The sequence below is a fragment of the Protopterus annectens genome, chromosome 1.part1, assembly GCF_019279795.1.
Source record: "Protopterus annectens isolate FY-2018-M chromosome 1.part1, PAN1.0, whole genome shotgun sequence".
Classification (NCBI taxonomy): domain Eukaryota; kingdom Metazoa; phylum Chordata; order Ceratodontiformes; family Protopteridae; genus Protopterus; species Protopterus annectens.
In genome coordinates, this window is record NC_056726.1 from 1,976,076,446 (window position 1) to 1,976,095,001 (window position 18,556).

The 18,556-nt window shown below is 35.7% G+C and overlaps 1 non-coding gene across 1 annotated transcript; it reads right to left on the reverse strand.

Annotated features, from left to right (window-relative positions):
• Positions 1-1,907: 1,907 nt before the first annotated feature.
• On the reverse strand, positions 1,908-2,020 carry TRNAL-CAG. The gene is made up of 2 exons: positions 1,983-2,020; positions 1,908-1,953 (listed from the first exon to the last, which is right to left on the reverse strand). It is a non-coding gene; the product is annotated as a tRNA-Leu (tRNA).
• Between the last annotated feature and the right edge of the window lie 16,536 nt (positions 2,021-18,556).

Here is an 18,556-nt window from a genome sequence, read left to right on the forward strand (position 1 = left end):
TAACTCTGTCAAAAGTATATTCTAATAAAACCAAAACCCAGTAATGCTCTTTACGCCTCTTTATCCTTGGTTGCCTTGGTTTCCAAGCCTTATCTTGCATGTGCCTCTTTATCTAGCATTCCATTGCTATGTACATCTTTCCCTTTAGAAAGGAACATTCTGTGTACTTTATTTCTGTACATCTTATACTTAGCCGGCAAGATCGTATGTTTCCCTTGAGAAAGTAACATTCTGTATTTCTCTGAAACTAAATGCATACATGTAAACACCAGTCTGACTCTATATTTTCAGGCCTATTATTCTACCTTAATGTACTATAGCAAATTCATTAAGAATACCCTTACCCTAACAGCTTCCCCTAATGTCCCTGATGAAAGTTTACAGGGACAAGGTGGTCATAGCATCCCTCTATACTCTGTACTGCTTACTACTGTAATCTGGTTTGAATAAACAGGCTTTACTCCACTTTACTAATAATCTGCAGATGTGTAATAAACTTGCAATTTCAAATTTGACACTGTCACTTGAGCATTTATGGCCGGTTTGAATTGAAGTCTCTTAACTCTGAAATGTCTTAACTTTATGATTTAATTATAATTAGGCAATTTTTTTTCTTTATCCAGTGAATAAGCTTGCAATTTTAATTTTGACCACTATGTGTCACTTCTGTTAGGACTGAAGCCTGTTAACTTTATGATTTAATTACCATATCACCTAGAGCCATAATCTTTAAAGTCTTTAAGTGTAAGTTCTGATGTATGTGTGATGTATCTAAAACCTGCACATTATTCTGAAAATCTGTGTCTTTTAATTCTGTGGTTTCTAAAGCTGATTAGGCCAGGTAATTCTTTTAACTCTGCTGTTCCAGATCAGTATGGAGAAAGTGCCATACACATCTTCAACCTGTCTCTGTGAGTCTTCAGTTAAGTTAGACAGAGTGCGAACTGTTAACCCTGCCTATTTTTCTTGCCTCAAGTGACAGTGTCAAAATTGAAATTGCAAGTTAATTACACACTGTCTATTGCCTGTGTTTATTATCTTATGAACTGTTGCCTTATTGTACAATGATGTCTCTTTCCTATAGCAAATAAACCATTTTCTGTTGTACATTTATTTATATCTTTAAACATTATACTGTTTAGTCCATTTTCTTTTTACTGTATAGCCTATCAAGCATGGTAGCTATTTCCTGAAGATTAACTGAAATGCACTAAAGGGATAACTTTATAACTGGTCTTGAAGCATAATTACCATATACTGTATTACCAGGTGTCTGCAAATTTTCATCTAGATTTGTTAATAATGTTATTTACCTTTTTTAACTTTTATGTGCTGTAATAGACATCTGCCTCCTAAATTTGTGTCTGAAATATTCTATGAATATTTATGAGCTACAATAGTTTACTAAAACTTATGCTTTTTGTATTTCAGGTCTATACCTTTGCATTTTTTGTTAGTGTAATTTTAACTTTCAGACTAATGTACAATAATTATGCAAAGTGCTCTTTAATCTGTAAATGTATTAAGTTCCAAAAGTTATGACCGAGAGACAACCACTGGGCAGCAGCTTATCCAGTATTAAATGCATATTTAAATAGTAGAAACGTACTCAAATAATAAAAATCCAACAGTTTATTTTACAGGCACCAGGTAAGCACTTTCACTTAAAGCTTCATCAGATCGTTAAATTTTAAAAACCTCCATTGCTTTATCACATGTTAAGACTAATCATTCAATTTAGTATTTTAAAGCAAAACGATCAGCATTCATAGGTTCATACTAAGCTAACTGCCCTTGTGAGCCATTTTAAGCCTAGCCAATTATCCCCTGTGAGACTCAAACCCTGCACCATATGTTTATAAGGAAAATACCTTAACCATTAGGCCACCCTCCCAACCCAAAAGTAATGTCAGAAGTGGGATTTGAACCCACGCCTCCATTCGGAGACCAGAATACCCATTACACTGGAAGAATTATTTTACCCTGAGTCTGGCGCCTTAGACCACTCGGCCATCCTGACAGCTGTAGGATATTTACATAGAGCATATATATATATATATATATATATATATATATATATATATATATATATCAAAAAACAACATATCTACACATCATAAATACTATATGAATAGATAAATATCTGATCACATTACTAATTTATTATCACTAATTCATTGTGTCAAATACTACCTTTAAAAACTACTTATGAACATGTATGCTTTCTATAAAAAATATACGCTTGTGTACACATTCTATTTCTAATTAGTAAATAAATGTGTTTATAACCACAAACTATACTAATACAATAACTAAAATAACATCGCATTAATTTATCAAAATAAGCTATATCAGCTGAGTACATGAAACAAGGTAGTATATACATAGAAATCAGCTAGATATATGAAAAAGAATAGTATATAGTAGCTTTACCCTTAGAACTAATGACTGGATAATGTAATTCTGTCACTTTATACTTAAAACTAATGACTAAATAATGTGAGGGATGATGCAGTAGAAATGTATGATGTAATAAGCCTGTTACAAATAATTCTGTCACTTTACCCTTAAAACTGACTGAATAATGTGAAGTAACTGAGCATTAATCTTATATTCTAAAATTTGACTGAAATGTACTATACTGAACACATAACTGAGTGTAAATGTCATATTCTGAATCTTGACTGAAATTTGATACATATTTATACTGAACATCTAAAATAGCAATAATACCTTTCCAGCAAATGTTACTTAACACAGATAAAAGCATAACTGAAAACTGGTAATCTTATATTCTGGAAACTAAACTTTGAGAACCTTTTCCTGTCAGCATTGTCTGAACATAGATAAACTGAAAACTAGTACTGTTACGTCATACATTTTAATTTTGAGCAAACATTGAAGAAATAACTAAAACACACAATCGAATTCTGCACCACAGCTCTTGCCAAATTTTTCTCTCCGTTGTCCCAGTCACTGATTAGGTCTACTGATTGGAAGGCCTACTTTAATTTCCAAGTGTCCTTTTTATAGTTAAGATTTTTAAACCTCTCCTTTTCATCTCTTATGTAAGGCTGGGTGGCTAAAGTTCTTGATTGTATTTAGTATCATCTGTAAAATAACATTTGCATCTTTAACAATTATAAACTGATAGCACTGCTTGTTATCCCTGACTTTATTTGCATTTTTCTGCATGAAATAAATATTTGCTGCTAATAAACTCTTGCAAGTCTGTAAGTAAACTGGTAATGTACTACAGTGATACAGAAAGACTATAACTTTATTATGAAATCAAACTGAAACCTCAGTGACATTGTTTTTCCTGTCATAACCTCCAATGAAACTAAAGTAGTAATCTAACACTGTGCATTTCTGCACCTACATAAAATTAATCTTAACTATTGAACTTTTTACATTTAATCTGGTGACCCTTGGTTTCTAACATACTGTTCTCTGAGTGAAACTCCACCCATGGTCTTACCATAACTGTTTCTTTAGCTGACATTATTTAACTTTTCAGTATTACAGAATACTGCAAGAATTTATCATTACTGTCTACAATTTTCTTGGATAAATAGCAAGAACTGTAACTGCATAAATGGTATTGAATTGATTTTTTACCATACTGCTTTGTGGCATACAATACTCTCTTTAATTCAGCTTGCTGAGCTGGCTGTAATTTCATCTGGTGTGCTTGGTAAACTGCAATTTCTGTATGAAATACATAAAATCTTAAACTGATTACATAGACACATTTATAAACTGATCTGATTCTGAAAGTTTACTTGTTTGTCTTTTATACAAGTATGTGAAGTTTCTTTATCTGGAAGTTTACTTGTATGTCCTTTATACAAGTACATGAAGTTTCTTTATATAGTATACACATTTATTATGATAGTTGAACTGATCTAATTCTAGAACTTTACTTGTCTGCCTTTTATAACATAAGAGTTGAACCTGTGGCTTTAAAGACACATAATATATATGATGCACTCTTTTTATTCATGGGCTCTAAACATTGGGCTGTACTGTCACTTTTAAAATGTACCATTGACTTTAAATTTTACATTCTGTAAAGTAACAAGGCATTATTTACACATTTATTGCTAGAGTTGAACTGATCTAATTCTGGAACTTTACTTGTCTGTCCTTTTTACAAGTATAGCAATATTTGTGAATGCTTTTTATCTCTGTCTATATTAAGATATTATTTATGCATTGTACCACTTTAATACAAAGGTCTAAGCAATAACTGCTAAACAAAACAATAACACAAAAAATAATTTGCCAAATCTCTAACAGAAAACCCTTTATTCTACAAATTAACCTGATTGTCATTTCTGGTATACCCTACACAGCATAGATGCAAACGGTTACCCTTTTTTTCTAACTGGCCACACCCAATATGTCTTTCTGAGCACTTTAGCTGTGTCAGCTGAGCTGGAATCTATTTTAGCTTTAACACATAAATCTGCATGTTCCTGTAGTAACCAATTCTTCTGTACATCTGCAAAAATCTTGTTACTGAAGTCTAAAACAACTTATTACTCTAACGACATGTCCATACTTAGTATGGGACATTTGGGATGTACCTTACAAGACACCTGTAACAACTGGAAAGACCACAGAAGTAACTCACCAAGAGGATCACTGGCCTCAAGCAGATGCCCTATGCAACTCGACTGAAGAAACTCCAGTCTGGTGTGTGTGTGAGAATGGTAGGGAAGTGTGTGAATGAAGTTATGCCTATTTGAATGGACTGGTGTGTGTGTGTGTGTGTGTGTGTGTGTGTGAAAATGCCCCAGGTGCTCATGGTAGGGAATACCTCAGGCTTGAACCCTGTACCCTGTATGCAGGTGTTAAAGACTTGAGTTCCCTACCCACCACCATTTGTAAAAAAATTGCAGATTTTTGCTTCATATTTGATCTGATCTGTTCCTCATAATATCTGTGGTTTGTAAATGGTGCAATGCTTGATATTTGATGGTGTAGTAGTAGCATTGTTGCCTCACAATTGCAGGTTCGCAGGTTTGATTCTTGGCTGGGGTTCCTTCTTTGTTGGGTCGTTTGCTTGATATTTGATGGTGTAGTAGTAGCAGTGTTGGGGGTTCCTTCTTTGTGGGGTCTGTTTGCTTGATATTTGATGGTGTAGTAGTAGCATTGTTGCCTCACAGCTGCAGGTTCTCAGGTTTGATTCTTGGCTGGGGTTCCTTCTTTGTGGGGTCTGTATCTTCTCCCCCCTGTGTTTGTGTGGGTTTGCTTTTGTGTCCTCCCATGTTACGAAGACATGTCTGCATTATTTCTTCCTGGGCCTCTGCTGAAAATTGTTTTTTTGTTCCAAGTCAGACTGTCCTGATTAACAAATGTCAAATAAAATTGACAGGCATTTGAATTTCAGACTTCAGGTTTCTGAATGTTTAATTTCTTACATATTTGATGGTGCAGTGGCAGTATTGTTGCCTCATCGCTACAGGATTTGTCGTTTGATTCTTGGCTGTGGTGCCTTCTTTGTGGAGTCTCCATCTTATCTCTGTGTTTGTGTGGATTTGCTCTGGTATCCTGCCATTTTACAAAGACGTGTCTACAGTATTTCTCCCTGGGCCTCTGCTGAAAATTGTTTTTGTTCCATCAGAAGTAAGATTGACAGGCGTTTGAATTTCAGACTTCATAGTCTTCAGAAAATACATAGTAAAACAACTTTTTATTCTAGCAATAAATATATAGTAACACAACCTTTTATTATAGCAATTTGTTAAGTTTATAAGATGACTATTTGAAATTGTTCCTTATTTTTGGGACTGTAATACCCTGTTAGTGGCTTTGTCCAGGTTTTTTGTGCTAAGGTTGACGGCTATGGCAAGAACTGAATTCACTGAATATGTTTGAGGGCTGTAATCCCTCATTACTGGGTTTGTCCAGCTGTTTTGTGCTAAGGGGTTGACAGCTATGGTGAGAACTGAATTAATTAAATGATAGCCATTTAAGTTTTAGTCTTCCTCTCGTTCACAAAACAGCTGATTTGGCGTAGTGGTATGTTGCTCTTGACCGTTTTGCACAGGGACCTTGTCTGTAAAATGTACGGTGGTAACACAGCATTTCTCTTTCACAAAGTAGGTGATTTGGCATAGTGGTATGTTCCGACTCTTTTTTGCACAGGGACTTTGGCAGTAAAATGTATGGTGGTACCATGGTAACACAGCATTTTATTCTAGCAGCTTTCCAAGATTATACAAGCAATGTTTAATGTGTCCCTGGTTTTTGCCCTTTTGACCCACCCCAATAAATTATGCTTTTTCCAGACTTCTTGTGCTGCGAAGTTGAGATGCAGTTGAGTATTGAGCAGATTTTACAAGGAGCTGAGAGCTGCAGGGGAAGAAAAGTTTAGTGCTAATAGCACAACCGGGTGTGTGCTTGCTTTTGATGCAGAAGTTTTTTGGTTCTACTCCCATAAGGGGTGAATGCTGAAAGTTAAGATACTGATTATGAGCCTGTTATCAGTTTGCCATCCATTTCCTATTGCAATATTACTAGCTTATTTTTAATGTAATTTAGGCAATTTATTCCACAGGGGCATCAGACACTTTATTGTTCGATGAAACCATGAAATATAAAGGTGATTGCTAGCACCAACCTCTTCATTACAGATTTATTTAACATGGAATTATTTAGATGACTTTTTTACTACTTCAGAGATTGTGCATATTTACTGATAATGGTGGACTGTAGAATTGTGCATATTTACTGATAATAGTGGACTGTAGAAGTTTGAGTAGACTTTTATGATGGAAATGTTCTGAATTGGACAGTTTTGTTTCATTGTTTACTGGAAAAATGTTCAAAGCAATAGGAAGGTGTATCAAAGAGCACATGTATGTTTCATATGCAAGGGGCCTATGATTTGAAAACAGCCCAGAATTAATTTTTATCTGCCACGAGTAAAATGTATTTTCTTTGAATGTGGATTTTAATGTTGTTTCAGTGAATGTGAGTTTCAAGGGCAGAGAAGGTTTAATGCCAAGTTTGTTATGTCTTAGTGTTTGTGCTGTAAAATGCAAAAATAAATCTTTCAAATGAAGTTCAAATCATCATAGAAGTAAATCAGTATGCACATTAGTGTTTATGGTAAATGGAGTGAAATAGCAAATTAATGGATCATTGGAATGGCTGCAGGGAGGCTCCATTCGGCCAGGGTTTTGTGAGGGGGAAGGGCAGCAAACTTAGACAGCCCCAGCTGAACCATACCTCCCAACTGTCCAGATTTTCAAAGAATGAATAGATGTTTTGCTTCTTATTTTTGATTTGTTCCTCATAAAAAATTGTGGTTTTCTGGCAAATCATTTAGGAATTAAGTCACTAAATAATGACACACCTAGTTTCAGACTTCATAACCTTCAGAAAAATGCATGCTAAAGTAAGACCTGTTCTATCAACTGTCCCAGTTTATAGAAGAGCATTTTTTAGTACTGTTTATATGTTCCCCCCAATATATTTGGCCTTGTCCAGATTTATGTCCCAGTTTATACAAGAGCAATTTTAGTACTGTTTATATGTTCCCCCAATATATCTGGCCTTGTCCAGATTTATTGCATTAACAGGTCAAGAGGTACATGCAAATAAATTGCTTTATAGAATTAGGCATAGCCAAACCTCTGAACTGCCCTGATTTTGACTCAAAATGTTGCTCTTCCCCTAATGATCCCTCCGCAAAATAGCAATTTTGGAAGAAAACATGGAGGGTTTATAATTAAGAAATAACTGTAATAATCAGATTACTTTTGTTTCAGAAATGCATGTAGATTATTTTATTTTGTCAGCTGCTCAAGTTAGCAGTACTAATATTAAAGTGTCCCTTCTTTGACAGGTTCCCAGCTGTATTGTGTTGCTATTTTATATTTTTACATCACATTTTTGGTCCATTTTTCATAAAATTGTGTTTTTTTGGCAAATTAGTGACAAATAATTAAAGACTGAAAATAATGACAGACATTTGAGTTTCAGATTTCACACCATTCAGAAAATTCATACTAATGCAAGACTTCTATTAGCTTTCTAAGGTTATAAGAGCGATATTTTAAAAATTGTCCTTATTTTTGGGCCTTTGTCCCATTTCTTTGTATGGCTTTGTCCAGATTTCTTGCTCTGAGGTTAAGAGGTATGACAAATGTGTCAGGGCCATCACAAGTCAGCCAGAGACATTTCAAACTGTGACATACTTGTTACACCCCACTCCCCCATGTAGTGACTCTGGATGTGTCGAAGCAAGGCAAGGAGTAGTTATGCAGTGTAAATGTGCAGAGAATCCCACCCATCCAAGGTAGACACAAGTACTAGAGTGGCTTTTCATCTGTCCTTGATTTTTGCAGAATGGTCTGGTTTCTGTCATATTTTTTGTACTGTTGATTTATGCTTATTACTCAAAGTGCATGTTGCTCTGTGTTTAAGTAGCAATACTTTAATGACCATCAGGTAAGCTTGGCTGAGATTGCAAGATGCAAGTAAGCTTTAATAAGCATACTGTTAAAGAATTGCCAACACTGAAAGCCTTTCTGCTGCCATGTAGAGAATACTTAACTAGATAATGTATAAGCCCTGGGTATTGAAATGCATATGCCAGTATTTGTAATAAAGGACAGAATTACATTATTTTAAGAGTCTCATTACACTTGGAGACTTACAGTCATCTCTGCAGGCTTTAACCATAAACCGAATGCCAATCGTGTGGTCTATAACCTGTACAGTAATCCTTTTAAGCAATGTATCTTGAGCTTATTTCTTGTTTGCTTTTCATTTTTTACTTTGATCATGTTTTCCCATGAAACAAGTAGATGTCAGGCAGCAGGTCTTTTTGGATAAGGAACATTTTTACAAGTGGGGGCATCAGAGATTTCTACTTTCAGCATGTTACTTGTTACTTTAATAAAGCTGAATATAAATTATAATTAGAACTGCAGTGCAAGAAGTGGTTTGAGTTGAGTGCTGCTTGTTTTTCTTATACTTGATTTTGACTGGCATTCCATTAATGTATTTAAAAAAAAGTAATTTATTTCTTCATGCCTCACAACCTTTTTTGTTTCCATCTAGATATTAAGCTGTCATGCAGCCAAGGCATTGAAATATTTTTATTCTTCTACACTTCATTTTGTCTTGATTGGACTCTCATGACAACTGTTTGCCACCCAATGCAGTATATTTAGTTTTTGTGGTTTGCTACTACAGGTGTTTGTGTGTGTGGTAGGGAATACCTCAGGCTTGAATCCTGTACCTTGTATGCAGGTTTTAAAGACCTTAATTCCCTACCCACCACCATTTGTGAAAAAAAACTGCAGATTTTTGCCTCATGTTTGATCTGATCTGTTCCTCATAATATCTGTGGTTTGTAAATGTTGTAATGCTTGATATTTGATGGGGCAGTTGTAGCATTGTTGCCTCACAGCTGCAGGTTCTCAAGTTTGCTTCTTGGCTGGGGTGCCTTCTTTGTGAGGTCTTTATCTTCTCCCTGTGTTTGTGTGGGTTTGCTTTTGTGTCCTCCCATGTTACAAAGACATGTCTGCATTATTTCTTCCTGGGCCTCTGCTGAATTTTTTTTTTGTTCCAAGTCAGACTGTCCTGATTAACAAATGTTAAATAAAATTGACAGGCATTTGAATTTCAGACTTCAGGTTTCTGAATGTTTAAGTCCTTGCATATTTGATGGTGCAGTGGTAGTATTGTTGCCTCACAGCTATAGGTTTTCTGGTTTGATTCTTGGCTGGGGTGCCTTCTGTGTGGAGTCTGCATCTCCTCCCTGTGTTTGTGTGGATTTGCTCTGGTGCCCTGTTATTTTACAAAGACGTGTCTGCAGTATTTCTCCCTGGGTCTCTGCTGAAAATTGTTTTTATTCTGTCAGCAGTAAAATTGACAGGCATTTGAATTTCAGACTTCATGTTCTTCAGAAAATACATAGTAACACAACCGTAACACAACCTTTTATTCTAGCAATTTTCTAAGTTTATAAGATGAATATTTGAAATTTGTCCCTATTTTTGGGACTGCATTCCCTCATTATTGGCTTCGTCCAGGTCTTTTGTGCTAAGGTTGACAGCTATGGCAAGAACTGAATTCACTGAATGTTTGAGGGCTGTATTCCCTCATTACTGGGTTTGTCCAGGTGTTTTGTACTAAGAGGTTGACAACTATGGTGAGAACTGAATTCACTAAATGATAGCCATTTAAGTTTCAGTCTTCCTCTTTTACAAAGCAGCTGATTTGGCGTAGTGGTATGTTGCTCTGTTTTGCACAGGGAGCTTGGCAGTACAATGTATGGTTCTAGCAACTTTCCAGGATTATACAAGCAATGTTTGTGTCCCTGGTTTTTGGGCGTTTGACCCCCCCCCCAATACATTTTGGCTTTTTCCAGTTTTCTTGTGCTGCAAAGTTGAGTATTGAGTAGATTTTACAAGGAGCTGAGAGCTGCAGGGGAACAGAAGTTTATTGTTGCTTAAGTGAAGTTGGTTTGCCTTGTTAATAGCACAACAAGTTGTGTACTTGTCTTTGATGCAGAAGGCTGTGGGTTCTACTCCCACAAGGGTTGGATGCTGCTGTACTGAGAATGTTCTCCTTGGTGAAGATACTAACTATGAGTTCGTTATCAGTTTGCCATCCATTTCCTCTTGCAATATTACTAGCTTATCATTTTTTTAATACAATATAGGCAATTTATTCCTGAGGGGCAACAGGCACTTTATTTTTCGATGAAACCATGAAATATAAAGGTGTTTGCTAGCAGCAACCTCTTCATTAGTTACAGATTTCTTTAATGTGGAATTATTTAGATGACTTTTACTTCTTCAGAGATAGTGCATATTTACTGATAATGGACTGTAGAATTGTGCATATTTACTGATAATGGACTGTAGAATTGTGCATATTTACTGATAATGGTGGACTGTAGAATTGTGCATAGTTACTGATAATGGTGGACTGCGGAAGTCTGAGTAGACTTTTATGATAAATGTTCTGAACTGGGCAGTTTTGTCATTATGGGTACATGCATTTTGTTTCATTGTTTACTGGAAAAATGTTCAAAACAAATTTAAAACGTCCTCTAACAACTGTAATATATTGTACAAGGAATATAATTTAGTACAATGAGGAAGGTGTATCAAAGAGCACATGTATGTTTCATATGCAAGGGGCCTATGATTTGAAAACAGCCCAAAATTAATCTTTATCTGCCACTGGCAAAATGTATTTTCTTTGAATGTGGGTTTCAATGCTGTTTCAATGAATGTGAGTTTCAAGAGCAGAGAAGTTTTAATGCTAAGTTTTCATTGTGAGACTGCATTGCTTTGTTTAGTAGATGACTTAGTGTTTGTGCTGTAAAATACAAAATAAAACTTTCAAATGAAGTCCAACTCATCATACAAGTAAAGCAGTATGCACATTAGTGTTTATGGTAAATGGAGTGAAATAGCCAAGTAATGGTTCATAGGAATGGCTGCAGAGGCTCCATTCAACCGTGATTTTGTCAGGGGGGAAGGGCAGTAAACTCAGACAGGCCCAGCTGAACTATACCTCCCAACTGTCCAGATTTTCAAAGAATGAATAGATTTTTGCTTCTTATTTTTGGTTTGTTCTTCATAAAATTTGTAGTTTTCTGGCAAATCATTTAGAAATTAAGTCACTAAATAATGATACACTGAATTTCAGACTTCATAACCTTCAGAAAAATGCATGCTAAAGTAAGAACTGTTATTCTATCAACTGTCTCAATTTATACAAGAGCAATTTTTAGTACTGTTTATATGTTCCCCAGTATATTTGGCCTTGTTCAGATTTACTGCATTAACAGGTTGAGAGGTACATGCAAATAAATTGCTTTATAGAATTAGGCATAGCCAACCTCTCAACTGTCTCCAATTTTGGCTTAAAATGTTGCTCTTCCCCCTAATAATCCCTCTGCAAAATAGCAATTTTGGAAGAAAACATGGAGGGTTTACAATTAAGAAATAACTGTAATAATCAAAGTTATAGATTACTTGAAATGCATGTAGATTCTTTTATTTTGTCAGCTGCTCAAGTTAGCAGTACTAATATTAAAGTGTCCCTTCTTTGACAGGTTCCCAGCTGTATTGTGTGGCTATTTTATATTTTTGCATCACATTTGGTCCATTTTTCATAAAATTGCGTTTTTTGGCAAATTAGTGACAAATCACTAAAGATTGAAGTTAGAAAATAATGGCAGACATTTGAGTTTCAGATTTTATACCCTTCAGAAAAGTCATACTAATGCAAGACCTATTCTATTATCTTTCTAAGTTTATTAGAGCAATATTTAAAAATTGTCCTTATTTGTGGGCATTTGTCCCACTTCTGTGTATGGCTTTGTCCAGATTTTTTGCTCTGAGGTTGAGAGGTATGACACGTGTCAGGGCCATCACAGTCAGCCAGAGACATTTCAAATTGTGACATACTTGTTGCACCCCACTCCACCATGTACTGACTCTGGATGTGTCCAAGCAAGGCAAGGAGTAGTTATACAGTATAAATGTGCAGTGTGTCTCCCCCCCCCCCATCCAAGGTAGACACAAGTACTACAGTGGCTTTTCATCTGTCCTTGATTTTGCAGAAAGGTCTGGTTTCTGTCATATTTTTGTACTGTTGATTTATGCTTATTACCCAAAGTGCCTGTTGCTCTGTGTTTAAGTAGCAATGCTTTAATGACCATAATGTAAGCTTGTCTGAGATCATAAGATGCAAGTAAGCTTTAATAAGCATACTGTTAAAGAATTGCCAACATTGAAAGCCTTTCTGTTGTTGCCATGCAGAGAATACTTGACTAGATAATGTATAAGCCTTGGGTATTAAAGGACAGGATTCCATTATTTTAAAAAGCTCATTACACTTGTTGGAGACTTCCAGTCATCTCTACAGACTTTACCCGTAAACTAAACAGAATGCCAATCATGTGTGGTCCATAACCTGTACAGTAATCCTTTAAGCAATGTATCTTGAGCTTGTTTCTTGTTTGCTTTTCATTTTTTACTTACATGTTTTCCCCAATAAACAAGTAGATAGTTGTCAGGCAGCAGGTCTTTTTTGGATAAGAAACATTTTTACAAGTGGGGGCATCACAGAGATTTCTACTTTCAGCATGTTACTTGGCACTTTAATAAAGCTGAATATAAATTATAATTAGAACTGCAGTGCAAGGAGAAGTGGTTTGAGTTGAGTGCTTCTGGTTTTGCTTGTACTTGATTTTGACTGGCATTCCAGTAATGTATTTAAAAAGTAATTTATTTTTTCATGCCTCACAACCTTTTGTTTCCATCTAGATATTAAGTAAGCTGTCATGCAGCCAATGCATTGAAATATTTTTATTCTTCTACACTTATTTTTGTCTTGATTGGACTCTTATAATGATGGTTTGCCACCCAGGGAAGTGTATTTAATTAAAGTTAGTTTTTGTGGTTTTGAGCATAGCTCCTCCCCTTTCTGGTTGGTCACACCCCTTCCCCTTGACCCCACCCATTCAGCTGGCTCCTGCAGCCCCCCTTTGATTTGAAGTCACCAGCCGCCACTGCTTTTAAATCCTGAATAAAACTGCATTTGTGACCTCTTATAAAAGTCTATTTGTAACTGAAGTTGATTTGTCTATACTAATCCATATATTATTCCATAATTTTTCTGTAAATAATGAAATATTGTTATTTCTTTTATTCTTAAACAATGACAGACAAATGCTCTGGTTTTCTGCTGGACTGCCGCATCCTTTAAAGATAGCTATAGAATTAGTTTTTTCTTTGTTTTGGCCTGAAATGGTAGCAATTTTTCTTTGCACTGAAGTCTGTTTCTCATTTATGCTGAAATTTACTTTATCAAAATCTGCATCTGATTCCTCTTACCCCCCCTCAGTGCAATATTTCCACTCACTTCTGAAAACAAGAAACTATGTGAAATAATGTGAACTTGAGACATTACAAAAGTATTTGGTCTGGAAATTTGCATATTATGTACACTGATTGTGTTTACTTCAGTATTTACCATATTGTGATTTAACTCTATACCTGGAATTACATGTAAACAAGAATTTATTACAGTCTGACTACAACTTAACTCTGTATGTTGAAATGCATATGCTGTAGCATGGATACAAGAATGTGTGTTATTTAAGTCTGAAACTATACTGACAGAAGCTGACTCATTCTGCAAATGCTTTGCAGTCTTCTTCTGTGATTTAACCCTTTTGCATCTAGAAATATTTAACATTTCTGAACTAATAACCTTTAACTTTAAAATAACAGACTGTTTTATCCATGTTTTAACTTTAAACCAAACATTTACTGATGACTTAACTGTAGAAGTATTACTTGACATGTTTATACAAAAGGCATGACTTTTACTGATGACTTTAAACTTTTCTGAGCTGTAGGCTAAAATGTGCATATAAAGTCTTACATAACTTTATGATTCTGGAAGAATGTGTCCTGTTGTCTGCAGCCTTGTAAAGCTCTTTCTTGCTTCTTGGCTATATGATGTCACACTGGAAATGTGAAAGTTTGTGGAGATGATGAAATATGTTGCTGTTGCTGTTAACTGGATAATGTCTTTTTATATTTTGAAGGAACACAGCTGAAGTTTGTTGATTTACTCCTGGTCTGTTAAAGTTCTTTGAGGCTTTTTCTGAAGTAAACGCTGGTGCTCTGCAAGTTGTCTAACAGCTGAAATTACTGTATGTAGAGGTTGTCTGCTCTGGCTGTTTTTTGTATGAAGTTTACATCTGGAATATTAGTGTTGTTTTACCAAAAGGATTGCTCTGTAAGTGAAACTGTAGTGCTGTCAGCTGTGGCGCTCTGTAAGAGAAACTGTAGTGCTGTCAGCTGTGGCCTTATTTTGTACGGAGATAAGTGTGCTGCTTAAAAGTCTGTTATGAAACTTCTGCTGTAGTAAGCTGGATGCTACACTTGAAATTGTGCTTGAAAGGGTTACTCACTATAGCTGTGTCTGTGGAAGTTTCAAGAAATGTTGAATGAACACTGGTACCTGTAGTGTCCAGGAGCAGCCTTAGGTCAACTGGTGCCTTAGACAAAAGGCCTCCATGGCACCACCCACCACACCACCCGATGCCCCCATCCTGGTCTACCTACACCAAATAAATATTGGAAAAGTGCCCCTGCTAGAACAGCACCCTAGGCGACCACCTAATTGGCCTGTGCCTAAAGCCGGCTATGACTGTGACTGCTGATAAGGTTGCTTTGAAGGAAACACTGTTTTTCTGTAGATTGTTCTGTAGAATACACATAGTTGAATAAAACACTGCTTTTCTGTAGATTTTTCTGTATAACACATGTAATCTGACTGCTGATGCAAGGTTGCTATGGTGTTTTGAGACTTACTTTAACCATTTTACCACATTCATAGTGGCTCAGCATTGAAAGAATTGATAAGACTGCAGTGCACTGAAATTAACTGGAAACAATTGAGATGAGACTGAAATGAAAGTATTTATCTGTTAATTACACAAACTTGTGCTGAATAGGTTCCAGTCTCTCCATTATGGGCCAAGTCTTTTGTACTTTTCAGAAAGAATTCTGCAAACACTGTAGTTTAGTTAATAAGGCTTTATTAGATATTCACAATATTCAAATACAGTCTTCATTAACACTGCTAATAAACAATAACAGTCTGTAGAAATGCTGCAATGCTGGTTAGTAATAACAGTGCTGCTAAATATATCCAAAGTTTCTGCATGTATATTCTAATTCTCCTGAATAATATAAAATGAAACAGTCTTTATTTGACCTGTCTTCTGTATTCAGGCTTGAGTGTCTGTATTGTAACTTCCTTTCTGAAATGCTGGATATTTAATCTTTTCTGTATGTCAGTCTGAACTAACTAACTGAATTCCCTAACTGTAGCCATGGTACCTTGCTGGCTAGCCTTACGTAGGCCCTTGGGCCGATAGCCTAGTACCTACCTATGAACCTATAAACCTATAACACCAAAACCCTGTGATGCTTTTCATGCCTCTTTAGCCTTGGATGCCTTGGTTTCCAAGCCTTGTCTTGCATGTGCCTCTTTATCTAGCATTCCATTATGTACATCTTTCCCTTGAGAAAGGAACATTCTGTAAACCTTATCTCTGTACATCTAATGCTTAGTCAGCAAGATTGTATCTTTCCCTTGAGAAAGGAACATTCTGTATTTTTCTGAAACTGAATGCATACATGTAAACACAAGTCTGACTCTATATTTTCAGGCCTATTATTCTACCTTAATGTACTATAGTGAATTCACTAAGAATACCCTCACTCTAACAATAAGTAGGGGGAAAAGTGTATGCTTTTCAACTTTGATTTTCAGAATTTTGAACTGTTAAAGTTTGTTTTGACTAATTGCAGAAGTATGAGGAATGTTTTGACAGTAACTTTTCCTTGTGAGGAAAATCTGCTTTAAATAATTTAGTTTCTTCAAATGTACAAGTCGCTACTTATTGTTTACATTGTGTGTATGACTCATTTGATACTTCTTCCAGGGCTATGACCACCAGTACTGTTTTGACAAGATTTGCATGGTTGCATTCTCAGAACATCCCATATGATGCTAAAAATGAGATTTAAAATTCTCCTTCAGACAAAGATTTTGTTTTTTTGTGCTACAGAAGTGTTCAAAAATTAGATGAAAGAGGTAAGCTGATGCAGGGACTCTCTAATATTTTTCAGCCCTCCTTTTACAAATTTTCTAAGGGATACTCTAACCCCTCATCCAGTTTTGACCCAAAAAAAACCCAAAAAAATGCAGGTAAACAGACATTTAAGAAAGAAATGACAACTGGGTTCCAAAAAGATTTCAGAACCCCTCAAAACCAAGGATAGTCCAACAAGTCAAAAAAAAAAATTAAGTGACCTTGTCCACCCCCCCCTACCCTTGCAGCCCCTTTTCCCTTCCAGAAATTCTGAATCTCTACATTTCTCTTTGGCAAAAGATAGTTTAGGACAAATGAGCTCTGAGGAACCTTCATCAAGGTTACAAATGGTAGTGGGAGGAATTTCCTCCTTTCCGGGGGGGGTCATTCCTCATCCACCAGACTAGAGCCTTTCATTTCCACCTGTCCTTTGTCACACACCGCCCAGGCAGAACCAGTTCCTCCTTCACAGTTGGGGAAAGGTTTTTATTCAAAGATGTTTTAGCACCAAAGAAAGAAAGAAAGAAAGAAGATGCTTGGACACCAGTTCTGTATCTTTCTTTCCTAAACATATTTCCTAGTAACATTAGATTTAAAAGATACTTATCATTACATCTTTGTTTATCCAAATTTCAGGTGTGTCTTTAGCTTTTGTGTGTGGATCACATTATCAGTTTTCTGTCTTTTCCTTCAGACTATCCACTGCTCTAAGAGTGTTAAAGTAACAAGCTTCAGTTCTAGCTCATTGTAGGCTACCGGATATTCACATTTTCCTTATTTAGACAACTTGCTTATCTTTGTAGAATCTTTTCAAAGTGTCAAAAATCTCTGACTTGGGTGAGAGATTGCTTACATGAGTTGGGATTCCAAGAGAACATCTAAAAGTATTTTTGACACCCTCACACAGGATTGTTTTCCTGGGATGTCATACTTTCTGCCAGGGCAGTTGTCACTTTTGCCCTGCCTATGCTACTGCTTCTTACAGTGTTAATAATACTTGACAAATTTACTGGAAATACACTAAAATTGTTGTTTTTCCCTATTTTAAGTTTAGGGGAAATATTTTTTAAGTTTTCATGTTCTTATTTTTACTCTTCCCCATTGAATATTTTTATTGGTTTATGTACATATAATCCTTGATCCTCAGAAGCAAATTTTTCATTGGCTAGAACTACAAAAACATTCTTAGTGTCAATCCCTTCTCCTAGCATCTTTTCCTGCATACAACTATCTCATCCTTTTCCATATTTTTCTTGGTATATAGTTTCTTATTCCCCTAATTTACCTTCTCCCTTAGTCTCTTGTTGTCCTACCTTATATATATTCCCCCCCCCCCTTTTTTCTCATTTTGTAATGTTTGGTCTTGATAGTTCACTCAAAAGCATCCCTTTTTTACACAACCTGCATTCATCCACATATTTTCTTTCTGTATGTTTTTCTTGTTCTTCTGGTAATAAAGACCACAGAGAGACTGTGCAGTTTAACATTTTCAAAAATGTCAATGGAATATGCTTGAAAGAAGGAAAAAAGCACAAGAGTCAACAGTACATTGGAAATGAAGCAGATACAGGATTTGGGAGATGGAGATGAATAGGAATAAAACCAGTAACTTAGAAAATGATAAATGTGGGATTGCAAAAGAATAATTACATTTGTGAAACATGAAAGAATAAGAATATCAGGAAATACTGAACTTTTTTGACTTTGTTAAACTTATAGGGGGCTTTAAAGAATATGCCCTAGTTCATGCCATTAATGCTCAGACAAATACTTAGGAGAGAGGAAGAGAGAGTTGACTGTAAGTAAAACATTTTTTTCTTAATAGTAATATTTTTATAGTGCATGATTTTCTTTGCATGCTATAAGGTAAAGTTTTCTCAGTTATTTTAAGTG